Below are 15,540 nucleotides of genomic sequence, written 5' to 3'. Positions count from 1 at the left end.
TGGGTGGTCGGGTGGAGACTGGCTGTGATGGCTGGTTTGCAGAAGAACTTTACTGGCTGTGGAAAATGTGTGGCTGAGAAATACCAAATAAAACGAAGATTTGTCTTTACTAGTAGAACAGAGTTTACATTAGATGGCATTTACAGCTAAGTTTATGTATTTAAAATTTTTCCTGGTATAATACTCTGCAACCTGTGAGCCAGTAGTTTTATCTGGCTGGGTCAGTCAGTGGGTAATTTTTAATTTGGCTTTTAGACAAATCAGGGAGACAACAAAAGATTTGGATCCTGACCAACAGAGTTTAAGGCTCCCCTGTGTCACTCACGCAGAGTGATCCCATTGGTAACCCTCTGTCCACTGCTTTGTCCACTCCCTCGTCTCCATCCAGAGGCCTCCACTTTGTCTTCTTGTTCTTATTGATTCTTCGCCACTAAAATTAGGTGCTGGATGGTCAGATGAGCTCCTTCACGTCTGGGGTCTGTGAGTGGCCCTCATTCTTGGTCAGGTAGCTGCAGAATTTTGAAGGAAGTTTTTTTTTTGTTTGTTTAATTCAGGTTTGTGGATGGTGACCCTGGTCAACTAAAGAAGCAAATTGATCATCTTAATTTTTTTCTCTCCATTTGAAATCTTCATTTCCGCTTCACACCTTTTCAAATCTCCCCCAGTATTTCTGTGTCTCATGCTCAAAAAGCTGAATGGAACCAAATACTTATTACCATTCTGCTCTTGGAAGTTGGGTGGAGACTTTAACTGTTACATTTAAGTGGTCAGTCTAATGCAAGATGTTTTCTGTGTCCTGTCTGTAGAAAGGCCTTGGAGCCCTCAACCATACCATTTCCCATGCTTACTCTAGTCCCGCGCTTGCACTTTTAAATCTCTACTTAAGGCTGATGATCACATCTTCTGTGATTTTTGAAGGGAGAAGGGAAGACTAGTGGTGTTGGAAGTTAAAATACTAATGTTAATGTAGCCACCAGTTAATTGTTTTTTCCGTGTGCATGTAGGTGTGATTGGAGTTTATAATATGGTAAGTGCTTAGGGTATGTATTTATAATACAGGGAAACTTCTTGGAATACCTTGCTTCTGTGTAGTACTTTAGTGTTTTGCTATTTTGAGTTTCCAATGAACGTATGAGATATGCATAGTTGGCGTTGTATTTTTATGGTGGAGAAAACAGGCTCAAAGAGGTAAGGTAACCTGCTTGAGATACATGTGCATGGTAGGTCTACTGATCAGTGTTTGACAGAGTTGTTTTGCTCTAAGAAAATTAGAGAGACTGACAGTGTTTTTGAATTTCTAAGGAAGAGAGGAAGTTTATAAGGAATGGAAGTTATGCTGTTTATATTAATATTAAGCTATCCCAAGGCCCCAGTCATAATACGCTGAAAGACTGGAAATTTAAAGTGCTGTTGATAAAGGCAAAGAACCATGGAGACTTCACTAAGTTTTCTCAATTTTATGACAGTCCATCCATCTGTCCTTTCATCCATCACCTGTCCATTCATTTTATCATATTAAAAAAAATACAATATGTCACCTTCCATGCTGTGTTCTGACTGATTGAAACAGAATGACACGTGCCACTGAGGATTTAAAATGTGGTCCAGTTCAAATTGAGGTGTGATATAAGTATCAGGTCAGATCAGTCGCTCAGTCGTGTCTGACTCTTTGCGACCCCATGAATCGCAGCACGCCAGGGCTCCCTGTCTATCACCAACTCCCAGAGTTCACTGAGACTCACGTCCATTGAGTCAGTGATGCCATCCAGCCATCTCATCCTCTGTCGTCCCCTTCTCCTCCTGCCCCCAATCCCTCCCAGCATCAGAGTCTTTTCCAATGAGTCAACTCTTCGCATGAGGAGGCCAAAGTACTGGAGTTTCAGTGTTACTATCATTCCTTCCAAAGAAATCCCAGGGCTAATCTCCTTCAGAATGGACTGGTTGGATCTCCTTGCAGTCCAAGGGACTCTCAAGAGTCTTCTCCAACACCACAGTTCAAAAGCATCAATTCTTCGGCACTGAGCCTTCTTCACAGTCCAACTCTCACATCCATACATGACCACAGGAAAAACCATAGCCTTGACTAGACGAACCTTTGTTGGCAAAGTAATGTCTCTGATTTTGAATATGCTATCTAGGTTGGTCATAACTTTCCTTCCAAGGAATAAGCGTCTTTTAATTTCATGGCTGCAGTCACCATCTATAGTGATTTTGGAGCCCAGAAAAATAAAGTCTGACACTGTTTCCACTGTTTCCCCATCTATTTCCCATGAAGTGGTGGGACCGGATGCCATGATCTTCCTCTTCTGAATGTTGAGCTTTAAGCCAACTTTTTCACTCTCCACTTTCACTTTCATCAAGAGGCTTTTGAGTTCCTCTTCACTTTCTGCCATAAGGGTGGTGTCATCTGCATATCTGAGGTTATTGATATTTCTCCCGGCAATCTTGATTCCAGCTTGTGTTTCTTCCAGTCCAGCGTTTCTCATGATGTACTCTGCATATAAGTTAAATAAACAGGGTGACAATATACAGCCTTGACGAACTCCTTTTCCTATTGGAACCAGTCTGTTGTTCCATGTCCAGTTCTAACTGTTGCTTCCTGACCTGCATACAAATTTTACCAGATTTCAAAGGTTTAGTATATAAAAAAAGTAAAACATTGTATTAATGGGCTTCTTAGGTGGCGGCTGCTGCTGCTGCTACTGCTGCTAAGTCGCTTCAGTTGTGTCAGACTCTGTGCAACCCCATAGACGGCAGCCCACCCGGCTCTCCTGTCCCTGGGATTCTCCAGGCAAGAACACTGGAGTGGGTTGCCATTTCCTTCTCGAATGCATGAAAGTGAAAAGTGTAAGTGAAGTTGCTCAGTCGTGTCTGACTCTTAGCGACCCCCTGGACTGCAGCCTACCAGGCTCCTCCGTCCATGGGATTTTCCAGGCAAGAGGACTGGAGTGGGGTGCCATTGCCTTCTTAGGTGGCACTAGTGTTTAAAAACCTGCCTGCCAGCGCAGGAGACATAAGAGATGCAGGTTTGACCCCTGGGTCGGGAGGATCCCCTGAAAGAGGACATGGCAACCCACTCTAATATTCTTGTCTGGAAAATCCCATGGACAGAGGGGCTTGGTGGGCAACAGTCCATGGGGTTGCAGAGTCGGACATGACTGAAGTGACTTAGCACACACACACATCTTATTAATAAATCTTGTGTTCATTATTTATGAAATGAATATGGGTATATTGGATTAAATAAAATATATTATTAACATTATTTTTGCCTGTTCCTTCTTGGCTTTTTAGAAAGGTGGCTGCTGGAAAGTAAGAAATTGCACTTGTGGCTTTCATTATACATCTCCTGGGCAGCACTGTTCTCAAGCTTATTGCCTAGTGGAAGAAGTAAGGCATACACTCACTTACCCTTCTCTGATAACATGCCATGCCTCTTCTTTGCTCCTCTGTCTTCACAGTTGTCTCTCCTTCTTTTGGCATCTTAGCCCATTTCAGTCTGACCTAAGCAGCTCTTGTCCAGGTCTGTGGGGCTAAGTTCATTTCTTGTTAGCACTGCTCTGGTCTGGCTTCTGTGGTATGGTCATTCTTGACCATGCTTGCTCCTTGACTTACTTCATTCTTCCTCTGCATCTCCATCTGTCCTCATGGTTTCTTTGCTGGCTCTTGTCCCCACTCACATGCAGAGCTTTGTCTTCAGCTTCCTTCTATGTTTGTGTGCTCATGACCCTTAGGGGGTTATATTGGGTTTGGACCTCCTGAATCCCAGACTTACATATGTCAGAGCCTTTTGAATGTTCTGATTGGAAATCTTAATGTTAGCTTTGTCTCTTATTGATAGCATTATTACCTTGCTGATTGATAGCAATGTCTGTCTACTTAGTCAATCAAGCCTGGAAATTGGGACTCATTCTGGATGCTTCCTCCCCTTCAGCTATGTTTCTATTCATCCTCAGACCTTCTTGCATCAACCATGGTAACTCCTCATACTCAACCATTTGTTGTTTAGTCACTCAGTCGTGTCTGACTCTTTTGTAACCCCACGAACTGTAGCCCGCCAGGCACCTCCATCCCTGGGATTTCCCAGGCAAGAATACTAGAGTGTGTTGCCATTTCCTTTTCCAGGAAATCTTCCCGGTCCAGGGATTGAACCTGCATCTCCTGCGCTGGCAGGCTTGTTCTTTACCACTGTGCCATCAAGGAAACCCTGTATTTACCTACTAGAGGTGAGTACACCCTGCCTGCCCACTCCACTTTTGCTGCCCTGCTTCAGTTCAGACTCTCGGCATCTCTCTTCTGCAGAGTTACAGTAATATTCAACTAACCTTTGTTTTCTATTGTCACACTCCTTCATTCCCTTCTCTGTTCTTCCAAAGTGATTTTCGAAAAACGTACACATCCATTCATACCAAATCTCTGTTTTAAAATCCTTTAAAGGATTAAAATTTTTTTCTCGTTGAGGGTGAAAATCCAAAACTCTTGCATAAGATAGAAGACTACTGGGAATTGGGTCCCAGCCTCTTTTCATCCTTATCTTACTCATCTCAGAGATCCTGTGCTCCTGGAATATACAGGGGATTCTCTGCAGCCTCCACAACTTAACACAGTTTCCTTGTCAAAATATCGCTCCTCTCCCACCTTATCTGGATAGCTCACAGGTTCCTTTCAAGACTTTGCTCTGATATCACCTCTGCTTGGAATGTACCTCTGACCTCCAGTAGTCCCACTTTCCCAATCTTTGTGATTTATTGCAGTTGGTTGCCTTTCCTTGAGGGCAAAGGTTATTTTCCTTTCCGTTTCTGTATCCTCAAGTCCAAAATAAGTGTGCAAGTGATGTAAAAAAGGGTAGAGATAAGGCATTGTGGAAATTGGATGGCAATTCAAGGTAGGTAGGAATGGGGGCAGGGAAGGCCCCAGGCGAAGTGTCATTTGAGCTCCACCTTCAAGTCTGGTGGCATTGGGTTGGGAGGATGCAGAGGATAGACGCCCTGGTGGTCATCATCACTGTGCTCCATTCTGCAGCACATAGGAATATGGACGGACCCCCGACCAGGACCATCAGCAGCAGAGTAAACTAAGGAGTGTAGTCTCGGGAGTCCATCTGGCCCAGTGTCTGTCTTTGGCCCTGAGCTAGACTCTAGAACTCAGCAGAACCTCCTTCCCCCTGGACAGGGCCAGCATGGCAAACCGGCGCCCCATCTTTGCTCATGATCTGCCCAGGAGAAAAGGAATGCAGGAAGGTTGCTTGAAGTTTAATCTTTACTTCTCCTTTGAAGCTGCCTTTCTGGAGAGCAGAGAGGTGACCTCAATGGCCAGAGCTGGAAACAGCAAAATGAGTCATTCCAGGCCCTAATGAGGTGCCTGAGGGACCCTTCCTGGGAGTGAGGGTCAGGTGAGGTCGTGCTGTGCCTAGGGTGAGTTTTGCCTCGGGGCTCCAGGCAGCACTGGAGCAGAGCTGAGCTAATTTTACCCACAGGAGCTGACTGTGCTGAAGGGCAGGGCTTATGACATTGGCTTTATCATCCTCTGATACCCAGAGAGCTCCCAAGGTGCAGCCCCGTTATGTCTGGACTGCCTTTCCTTTTCCCGTTTAGTACCTTTGTCTGTTAGGTATGCATATTAGGAAGCAGGACGCTGAGGTGCAGAGCTGTGGATTTGTTGGGAGGCCACGTAGCAGGGTTTGGATTCTGCCCCCACCCCTCGCTTATTAGCCGCCTGACCTTCGGAGAGTTACAGAATCTGAGTCTCAGTCTCCCCATTTGTAAAACAGGGCTTAGACCTGTGCCCTAAGATTGCCCCTAGGTCACACTCTGGGTGATTCTTAGTAAACAGTCATTGTGTGCCAGTCACTCTCGCAGCTCGTTTGTTCATAGTGATCCACCGATCCTCTAAACAAACCGTGAGGAAGGTTAGTCTATTGCTATCCCTGGAGAACCCAGGTGGTTCAGTGAATGAATCTGCCTGCCAATGCAGGAGGCAAGGGTTCCATCCCTGGGTCAGGAAGGAAATGGCAAACCACTCTAGTTTTCTTGCCTGGAGAATCCCATGGACAGAGGAGCCTGGCAGGCTACAGTCCATGGGGTCACAAAGGTCAGACACGACTGAGTGACTGAGCATGCACGTACATTTGACAAATAAGGAAGCAAGGACAGAACGGACCTTTCTGGAGGCCTCCTCTCTGGGGCTGCCAGAGCAGATGGCCAGGTGTGTAGCCGGTATGCCTTTGAGGTACACAAGGATTCAGCGGCAGATCTGGAAAACAAAGAGGTCAAGTCAAAAGAGTTCTCAGGGAAGAGTCAGTAATTGTGCCATAAATGTACTTCATTTTATATCAGTAGAGTTTCTCTTGATCCTAAGCTAGTTAATGACACCTGTTGCGTATTTCCCTTTGGTCTGTTTAGCTCATCGCACTGAAGTGAGGTGTTTTTTTCCCTTCACAGAGGCAAAAGAGAAGGATTAGGTATAGACAGACATAGATCTCGAGAAGATCAGAAATAGATAAATGGATGGTCAATTAACTGATCTATTTTTTCCCCCCTTCTCGTGTGTATCAGGCTTAAGTGCAGGAAGGACATTTCACATACTTTAAATGGAAAGGGATTAATTCACAGAAAGAGATGCTAACAGAATTGTTGGAACGGTTGGAACAGTGGGAGCCAGAAGAAGTGGAATTTAAGAATTTATTCCGTAGTCACAATCCAGGGAGAAGGAAGATGGGATTAGGAAGCCCCTACGGAGACCGCTGTTACTTTTCTCAATATCCTCATGCTTATTGGCAGTACTCCATTATCAAGTGGAATGACACTTTGACTCATGATTCCAGGGTGTTGCTTGCCCGATGAAATACCAGTAGGAGACTTTAGCCTCTCTTCCACCTTCTAAGTCTCACAAAAGTACATCTTATTCCTGGAATCTGATCTACTAGTTTCAAGGGAGTATGGGAAATGTAGTTTTTGGCTGTCTTTTTCTGTGGCACAGGAAGGCCCTTCAGAGGGGGTAAGGGAACTTGGAGCCAATTGAGAAAGTGTATTAACCACTGACTATCATTTCAAAATACCCAAGGTTATTATCCCCAAATATTTAATATGTACAACTAATTCTAATACTATAACTGATAGAGTGTTCTACTTAATATTTTATTTAAATAAAATGAATAGCATTAATATACCTGATATACTTAATATCCCTCAAAACAGGTCATTTGTCCAGTGTCTGAAATGAATTCTCCTTAGTATTGACAGCAGTGGTTGATTTGTAATTTTCCAGCTCATTTTAATCTCCTCCTGAGAGTAATGCCCTGGACAGTTGTCTTGTTTACATAATTTGTGCATAAATGTTTATTAAACACTTACTGTGAGCCTGGTGCTGTGCTAGATTTGGCACTGTGGGCAGAGATAAGTCACAGATTCTCCCATTGGGAGCCCTCCCTGGAAAGAAAATTTGTCAAGTGCATAGTGAGAACAGTACAAGGAAGGCCACGATCCATGTCCTAGATAGCAGGCTGAGCAGCCAGAGGAGAGAGACTTCTGGCTGGACTGAGAAGCAAGGGCGGTTTCATGCAGGCTGACGGGGGCGGTGCATCACGTTAGGGGCTTTGTGGACATGGTGCAGTGTTTTCTGTCATGTCAGTGCTGGAGGCCAGACCACCATTGTCCTTTAGTGATCAGACCCAGAGATATTCGGTAACCCATGAGACACTGGAAATGACGGCCTTTCTTTAAAGATTGATCTTGTTCCAGCTGAGAACTACCAGTAGGCTTTGAAGGATGTGTAGGTTATCTTTATTTGATATTGGCTTGGAAAAGGGTAGCAGGTGAAGCATAGGCAACAGAAGCTAAGAATTCAGTCCGAATAAGGCAAAGAATATGTGCTGAGTGGCATTGGGAGGGAGTTTGTGGTGGAAAGAGAAGATTGAATCTGAGTTATTGAGAAGCTTGAGGTATTAGATAAGGCACTTGGACTTATTCTGTGGCCATTTAGAAACCATCGAAGCTATTGGTGCAGGGTTCTCAAGAGCAGAAACCTAGCTTCATCTTATTGCTGTGGATTAAAGAGATACCGGAGAATCCCAGGGACGGGGGAGCCTGGTGGGCTGCCGTCTATGGGGTCGCACAGAGTCGGACACGACTGAAGCGACTTAGCAGCAGCAGCAACAGCAGTGATGCTTTTGAATGAACAAATGTACCGTACAAGTTGTGCACAGGAGTTGGACCGGTTGCCCCTTGAGTTTTGCCAGATCTAGGTTCCTGTGGTCCTAGGAGAGCCTGGCAGTCAGCATTTGAGCTTTAGGAAAACACACAGCGATGGCGGCATGGTACCCAGAAGTCTGGATGTGGATCCAGACGCGAGTGCTGTGGTCAGGCAGCAGTTGTAGTTGCCCATGCTAAAGAGAGAAGCTAGAGTCTTCAGAATCTTGAAGGAGAGGGATTCTTCCATTGCCCTCCCTCGTGAAGCCTACAGGCCATGTAAGATGCATACTGCGCAGTCCGCATTAATGCTTGTGCATCTTGAGCTTATTAAAAATCGCCAATCAAGCCAGCAATCTGCTGACAAGGTTCACACACTGTGACCATGACTGCAGTTGTTTTCGGGAGCAGCCTGCTGTCTGTGTGGTGATGCTACCACACGGCGCTCCCTGAGCCGTCCTGTAGAGTCCTGGTGGCTTATTGACACTGGGGTCAGTCCCTGTTCCTTCTTGTGGGATGGGCGTGGGAGTTTGGGAGGGAAAGCTTGGGATGGAACTGACCAAAGACATAAGAGGTTACCCTTGTTAATTCCCCTCTAAGGCTGCATTTCTGAAATCTGATGAAAGGGAAAGAGAAAGGGGTGTGCAGATATGTGGGATGACCTCAGAGCCCTCATTTTGTGGCTCCAAGAAGGAAAGCCATGTTCCCAGGGCCATGCAGTGAGCTGGCTGGGAGGTCGGCACTTTTTTATAGCAGGGTTTCAATTGCATTCATCTCCTGCGGGAGAGTGTAGTGTGTCTGGACTCTGGTGCTAACCTGTGCTTGGTTATCAGCTTAGCTATTGACTATATTCTGGACTCTCAGGTTCCTGGTTAATAAAATGGGTGTCATGGTCATATCTTACATTAAGTGTTTAAAAAGGTGCAGCATGTGAAAAGCTTTGTTGACTGTGAAGAAATACAGAAATATTTCTGTAATGTGGATGTTATGGACCTGTAATTGGTGGGACCATCTTTAAGAGAAAGGATGGGGCAGTGAAGACACTGCTGCCTACACCCGGATCACAGAACACTCCCAGGGCTCCTTTTCCCCATGTTACAGTCAAGAGAGCTTGCACTTAGATTTGCAGGCACAGGTCTAGAGGGAAGCATGGCTAAATCTTAGAGTTGGGAGGAACTGGGAGCATACTCTTGCGTGGTATCCTCAATGACAATATCATGGGAGATGTGATTGGAAAGATGGGTTGGGGCCCCATGCAGGAGGCCCTGAGTGCTGTCCTGAGGGAAACTGGACATTATTTTTTGTGCAGTTCAGAGCACTGGTGAGGGGTCACCTGGGAAAGTCATGATGAAATTGGGGGTTTACTTGGCAGCACCTTCAGAATGTTCAGGGAACCTGGGGCAAAACTCAGGAGAGAGATAGGGAATTTTGTAGTTGGAGCAGGGACCTCAAGGTGGGATGATTCTCAAGTTTGGGGGGCATTCTAAGTTATTTTTTTCAGTGGCTCAGCTTTTTATTTTAGGTTATAATAAAAATGATAATAGTTGTATAAATTTAGAGCTGTGAACCTGTCAAGAGTTTTCACACGCATTAACTCCCTGGTTCTATATAGCATCATGAGGAGGTAGAAGGTGGGATTGTTCTCATCCTTACTTTACAAATAAGGAACTTGAGGCTCAGAGAGTAGATGGGATTTCTCAGGTCACCCAGCTGGTCGGTATGGAAGCCAGGTGCTAGGATGCCAAGTCTGATGCTTTGTCCTATGCCAGTGATCTGGGTCAGTGGTTTCCCAAACTCACCTTTTCCAACCTGAATATCTTGGTTGACATCCTTGGAGGCCTGAGATGGCCGTGGGTTTCAAAGTTCCCAGAGACAAGATGTAATATTTTCAAAGATGAGGTGTAGGGAATTCGGGACAGGAAATATGTTCCTCCCTTTAGCCCTTTGTTGTCATCATATTGTTTGTGTAGGTGGAGATGTTCATGAGAGCAAGGAAGGAAAGAGATGGACTTCTGCCACTTGTTGAACATCTTTTTTGCCCTGGATGCAGTGCTACTTGTTTTTTTTAAATCTGTGGACACACATATATTTATAGATGTAGTGATCATAACATAGTATTTATTGTTGTACTCTGCTAAGCCACTTAGGTGTTAATTCTCATAAAAACCTTATTAGGTGGGTAAAAATATTCTTTCCTATTTTATAGATGAGAAGACTGAGGCTTAGGAAAATTTAAATACCTTGCTTCTGAGAACAGAGATCCTAAATAGATTATCTTCGAGGTTTTCTAATTTGGTCTCTTTCTTCCCTGCTATACCAGGTATTGCCTGTCTCACTGGTAAAAATGTAGAGCTGCTTATCAAGGAGGTACATCTCTGGCCTCCCCCTTTTCCTGTCCTACCCGCTTTTAGTAGCTGGCCCAGATATCTGTCCCTCCCATCGAGGGGGACCGTTCTTAAGTCTCTTGTCCAGTATTATGGTTAGCCTTTCTCTTCCATGCTTGTGAGCTCCTTGAACTTGTCTGCATCTCAGAGTCCCTTTTTGTAGCATCCCTGAAGATGCAGGCACATGCTCAGGGTGGGAATCACACATCTATGCAACAAATTAACCGAGTGCCTTCCTCCAACATTAATCACAAAGAAGCAGATGATAAAATGCAAATCCAGAAAACAATTATTGAGCTGTGTGTGCATCAGCCTTGGGAATGGATTTCTGGGGATGATCTGGGCCCTCCATAAATGATGTGCATGACTTGGATCTTTGCAGGAATGGAATAGAATCCTGATGACTTTGGGGAAGGCCTGAAGGTAGCCAGACCCCACCTGTCCTCTCAGAGCCTCTTGCATGCCCTCTGGCCCCGGTTACCTGCAGCGGGACCTCTGGAATGGAAATGGGCTTCTCTGCAGCCTGGGCTGCCAGCATACCGGGCTGAGCCTCTGTGAACTGGGCCAGAGGTTTAATGGGCTGGAGATTTCTTTTGGAATCTGCAACTTGAAATATCCTGTACTCTTGATTAATTCATGCTTGGGAGCTTCCTTAGTGCTGTCTGGTAAATAGCTCCGTACCATACGTTTATTTCCCCATGGTCTTGTTGAGGAGAGACTGGAGCCTGTGTTTGTAACAACTTCTCCAAGGAAAACATCACAGGTCACGTTTTCGGAACTGAGGCTCTGAATGGGGCTTGGGGTCTTCCTAGTGCCCATCTCTATCATTTGCTTGTAGCCAAAAGGGGCGAGTTGGTCTTGAGTTGTCCTGTAGATGTTTGTGATGTGGCGGTTGAAAATCTGACAGTTGCTGCTGAGTTTCAACTGCATGAGTGAGTAGTGTATAGACAGAACCCTGAAAGGACATCGAATCATTTCCCTTCAATTCCCAGAGCCTTGCTGTGTCTTTGTCTTGAGAATGACCTCAGTGCTTTTTTGTGTTTATAGTGGAATGCACAGTCATTGACAAGTAATCACAATAATCCTCTACACTTTGGTAACGTGTACGCATTTTCCAGAGGGTTTTGCTCACATTATCTCATTTGATTCTTATTACTGCCCTGAGTGGTAGACAGAGGGGCTATTTTCATCTCTAATTTTCAGCCTGTAAACTGAGGTTTAGAAAAGTTAAGCAGTTGGCCAGAAGTCATACATTTTGTATGTAGAAGAATTTAGAACAGTAATTATAAATAGTCCGATTCAAATCAACATCCTTTTCACTACTTGCTGTTGGTGTGATCTTTGGAGTATACTTACATCTTACTTAGCCTCACTTTTCGTATCACTACAATGGGTATAACCCTCCAGGGATAGTTGTCAGTAATGATGAAATGAGACTGTCTGGAAAAGCACTTACTAAACAGTAAAGCATGTGATAATGTGAGGCATCATTATCACAAGTACCTTGAATTCAAAGAGTGCCACGTCAGAACAGTGGCAGAAAAGAGCATTTTTCCCCCTATTGTGTAAGGACACTGAGGTCTAAAATGGTGTTGGCGGTTGTCAGGGATCACGAGCTCCCAGCCCTGTGATCAGCACATTGGCCCTGGTGCCCTGCCTGCAGGCCGCTTTGTTATCCTGAGAGCGCTGGTGTTGGCAAGGTCCTCTTTTCTTACAGAGCTTGCTCTCAGTGTTCCTTGGAACAGTCCTGTATCCTGGAGACAGTTTTAGGTCGGCCAGACTGGAGAGCAGGAGCGGGGAGCTGGGGACAGGATCTGCATTCCTGAGCTTCGTCCACAAAGGGTGGAAATGTGGTGTGGCTGATGGCGTTGAGGTGGATGAGGAACTGACCTCAAAGTCTGTTTTCTCTCTTTTCTCGTGCAGAATGGGCTGCTTCGCATTAACACTTATTGGAAAAACCCAGAAAAGATGGCTCTCAAGTTGGCAACAAATACTTTAGGAGTTAGTGGTGTGATATGGTCAGGAGGCAGCCCAGGGGATTGAAGAGTGAGATCTTGGATAACTTTATTTCTAAGTCCATATTCAATTACAAAAATTCCAAGCCTATGAGACAGACAGAGACACAGGTTGTTTGTATGGTTCTAAGAGGCAGAATAAGGAGCCAGAGTTTGAAGTCCTGGGAACCATGTTTATTTCCATATAAAGAAGAACTTTCTGCTGGAAAGATGGAATTTATAGCTGCAGAAGATACCGATCTCCACCTCACTGGAGACCTCAGGGATGCCTTGAGAGGGCTCAATGAATAGGAGAGACACTGGGCTCAGTGGCCTTTATGGTCTTTTCTTCACCTAAGATCCCAGAGCCAGTGGTTCTCAGGGGTCAAGAGGAAGAAAGACACATCTACATTAAAGAATGAAGGGTTGCTTTGTGAATATGGAAACCCATCTCCAAATGCTACTGGAAGAATGGAGGGTAGTTACAGACCTTTCATTCTGATTTTCATTCCTATCCTGGTGGCTGCCTCCTTGCTCCCTGGTTTTCAGAGTTCTCAGGCCATTCTTGGGCAGCTATAAATATTTTCCATGGGATATCTCTTTCCTCTGCTGAAATGTTCCTGTTGGGATATTGGCAGGAACTCTGAGCTCCTGAAAAGATGACAGTCTTTCTGCAGAACCACCAAGTCTAATGGTTGGTTTAGTCTCAGTTACAAGTGAGGGACATCTCCTTACCCTCTTCAGGCCTACTTCTGGGCCCTCCTGGGAGTATTGCAGTGGCAAGAATTCTATGCTAAGTTCTGGTTCTGACATGTGGCAGGTTTTCCGATCCTGTTGCCTTACCTCGTTTACTTATCACTTATGTTTGTGTTCATTCATTAAATATGCAAAAAATAAGAAATATTTGCCATTTTTCAGGTACTTGGGCATGCTTGCAAAAATAGAAAGCAAGTAATCAAAATAAACATCAGGATTATTTCGATAGGCTAGTAGAAGCTGCTTTTAGATCTGACATAGTTGGACAATTTGGGGATGTCTATTCAGCTTGTAGGTGAGAGAATATATAGTGCAGGAGAATGAATTTGTGCAAAGTGGGAAGGAGTGACTGATCTGGGTGTGAGGCTTGGGTCCTCTCGTTCCCTGGCCAGTGCTGTTTATTGCTTGATGGTTGCCTGGATATGAGTACAAGCAGCCTCATACTGAAGGCCCAAAAGCCAGTAAGTGGGTGATAATTCTGAACAATGGCTCATCTGACTTACAGAAAGTCTTTACAGCCAACAGTAGGGCAAGATCATGCTAAGGAGTAGAACCTCTGGGAAGCCAAGACATGGATTCCTTCTCTGAGCAGACACCAACTTCCCCATAGTGCCATTTCCCCAGCATCTCATCTCTCTTTCTTTTCTCCTAATTCAGTCTGGAGTCATTTCAGATCAGATTCATCCCTAATTGACTTCACTGGCCCAATTTAGTCATCAGATACTTTTCAGGACCTTGGATTGGAATTACTCTTACAAACCAATTACTCTTACCAATTAAATTGGGCATGTCACCCTTATGTCCCTCTCCCCCGGTGTTCTCCTGGAAGTCTAGTTTTTTTCCTGTGTCTTCTTGCCTGGTGTCTTTTTTCTATGAAGAACTCATGCAAAACTAAGTTCCCAAGAAGACTCGCAGCCCAAGGGAGTTAGGAATTGGGGTGTAAGGGTTGTTTGGGGACTCACCTGCCATCAAAAGAGCTGCAAGCTGGGTTTTTGATGATCTCTTCAGATGCAAACCTCCCCGACCCCTGCCGAACAACTGCCCTTCACACAAATTAATAAGTTAACTTGATAAATGTACTTGTATTCTAGGTGGCCCCATTCCTGAGATGAACTTAAAGCCTTTCAACCCAGCCACTTCCCTGTCCTGGCAGGAGAGCCTTTTTCCTGTAATAGGAGAGCCTATGGAACAGCTAAGACTACTTCTTTGGGGGTTAATCATTCACTCCCAGTAAGGAATTCTGTCTTTAGTGGGGCATGTTCTTCAAGTGCCAGAGGCGAGAAGGGTGATTTTTCTGACATCCTCCAGGCTGCTTCTCCATATATGGAAATGTTTACCCACCACACTGATCTATTGGAAGGGAAGGAGGTGACTCAGGGTTTAGGAGAAGCAGGATTTGAATTCTTGTTTCCAGAAACAAAGTCGCCCCCTCCCCCCTCCCCCTCCCCCTCCATTCCTTTGACCCTTGTTCTGGGAGCCAAGGAGAGAGTGTTTCAGCCCTTCCCCTCGGGCCTGGGGACCACCTCCTTGCAGTGGGACTCAGGGTGTGTGAGACAGAGTGAGTGCCAGTGGAGGGCCGGCTGCCTGTGGGGCCTGACGGCGCGTGAGTACATCAGTACTGCCAGAGCCAGTGGCATCTGTGCCCGCAGACCCAGGGCTCAGAGTCCGAGGGCTGGCTGGCTTGGGCGGTGATGGGACGCGGCTGGGAATGTGGCTGCTTTCATTTGGGGAGTGGACGGGTGCTTCCCCAGGGGAGTACTTCTCACAGTGGGATCTAGAGATGCACTCCGACTAAGGAGAAATTCTATTCATATATTAAAAATTAGACAGCTGTACCTTCTACCTGAGGCCTAGGTTAAGCTGGGGAGAAGGATAATTTGGGAGTGCTGTCATTGTCCGACAGTTGGGACTAGAGCAACAGGCCAGAGGGGATGTTTGTTAACCTTTGGGGAGGGCTAATTTTATCTTGAAAAAGCAGAGCTATGGTTGGACTTAAGAGTACGCAAAAGGTTGCTGTAGAGCACTGGCATGCCGTCCAGTCTGCAGCAGATGCCTGGTGTGCGGGACACTGTGTAAATGTGATGGACTGTCAGAGCTGGAAGGCATCTTAGGCACGATTTTATTGATCTGTTTCATTTTACAGGGTGATGGTGGGCAGGGGAGGCCCAGGGGCTCACCTGCCTCCCAAGTACATGGCTGGTTAGGGAGATTAGAATACAC

General features: G+C 45.4%; 1 protein-coding gene across 10 annotated transcripts in view; it reads left to right on the top strand.

Moving 5' to 3' along the window:
* The window catches only part of LPP (LIM domain containing preferred translocation partner in lipoma), a 757,855-nt gene that overhangs the window by 42,972 nt on the left and 699,343 nt on the right, over positions 1-15,540 (top strand). For 2 of the 10 annotated variants that reach the window (XM_059884775.1, XM_005201497.4), the window contains exon 2: positions 4,126-4,226. The exons of 6 other annotated variants lie outside the window; for them this stretch is intronic. The gene's annotated coding sequence lies outside the window, so the exon portion shown is untranslated. Of the gene's footprint in view, positions 1-4,125; positions 4,227-14,835; positions 14,924-15,540 lie in introns of those variants that run through there. 2 more of the 10 variants (NM_001192591.2, XM_010801230.4) reach the window with 2 other exon arrangements.

The sequence above is a fragment of the Bos taurus genome, chromosome 1, assembly GCF_002263795.3.
Source record: "Bos taurus isolate L1 Dominette 01449 registration number 42190680 breed Hereford chromosome 1, ARS-UCD2.0, whole genome shotgun sequence".
Classification (NCBI taxonomy): Eukaryota; Metazoa; Chordata; class Mammalia; order Artiodactyla; family Bovidae; genus Bos; species Bos taurus.
This window is presented reverse-complemented; position numbering and strand designations above follow the sequence as displayed.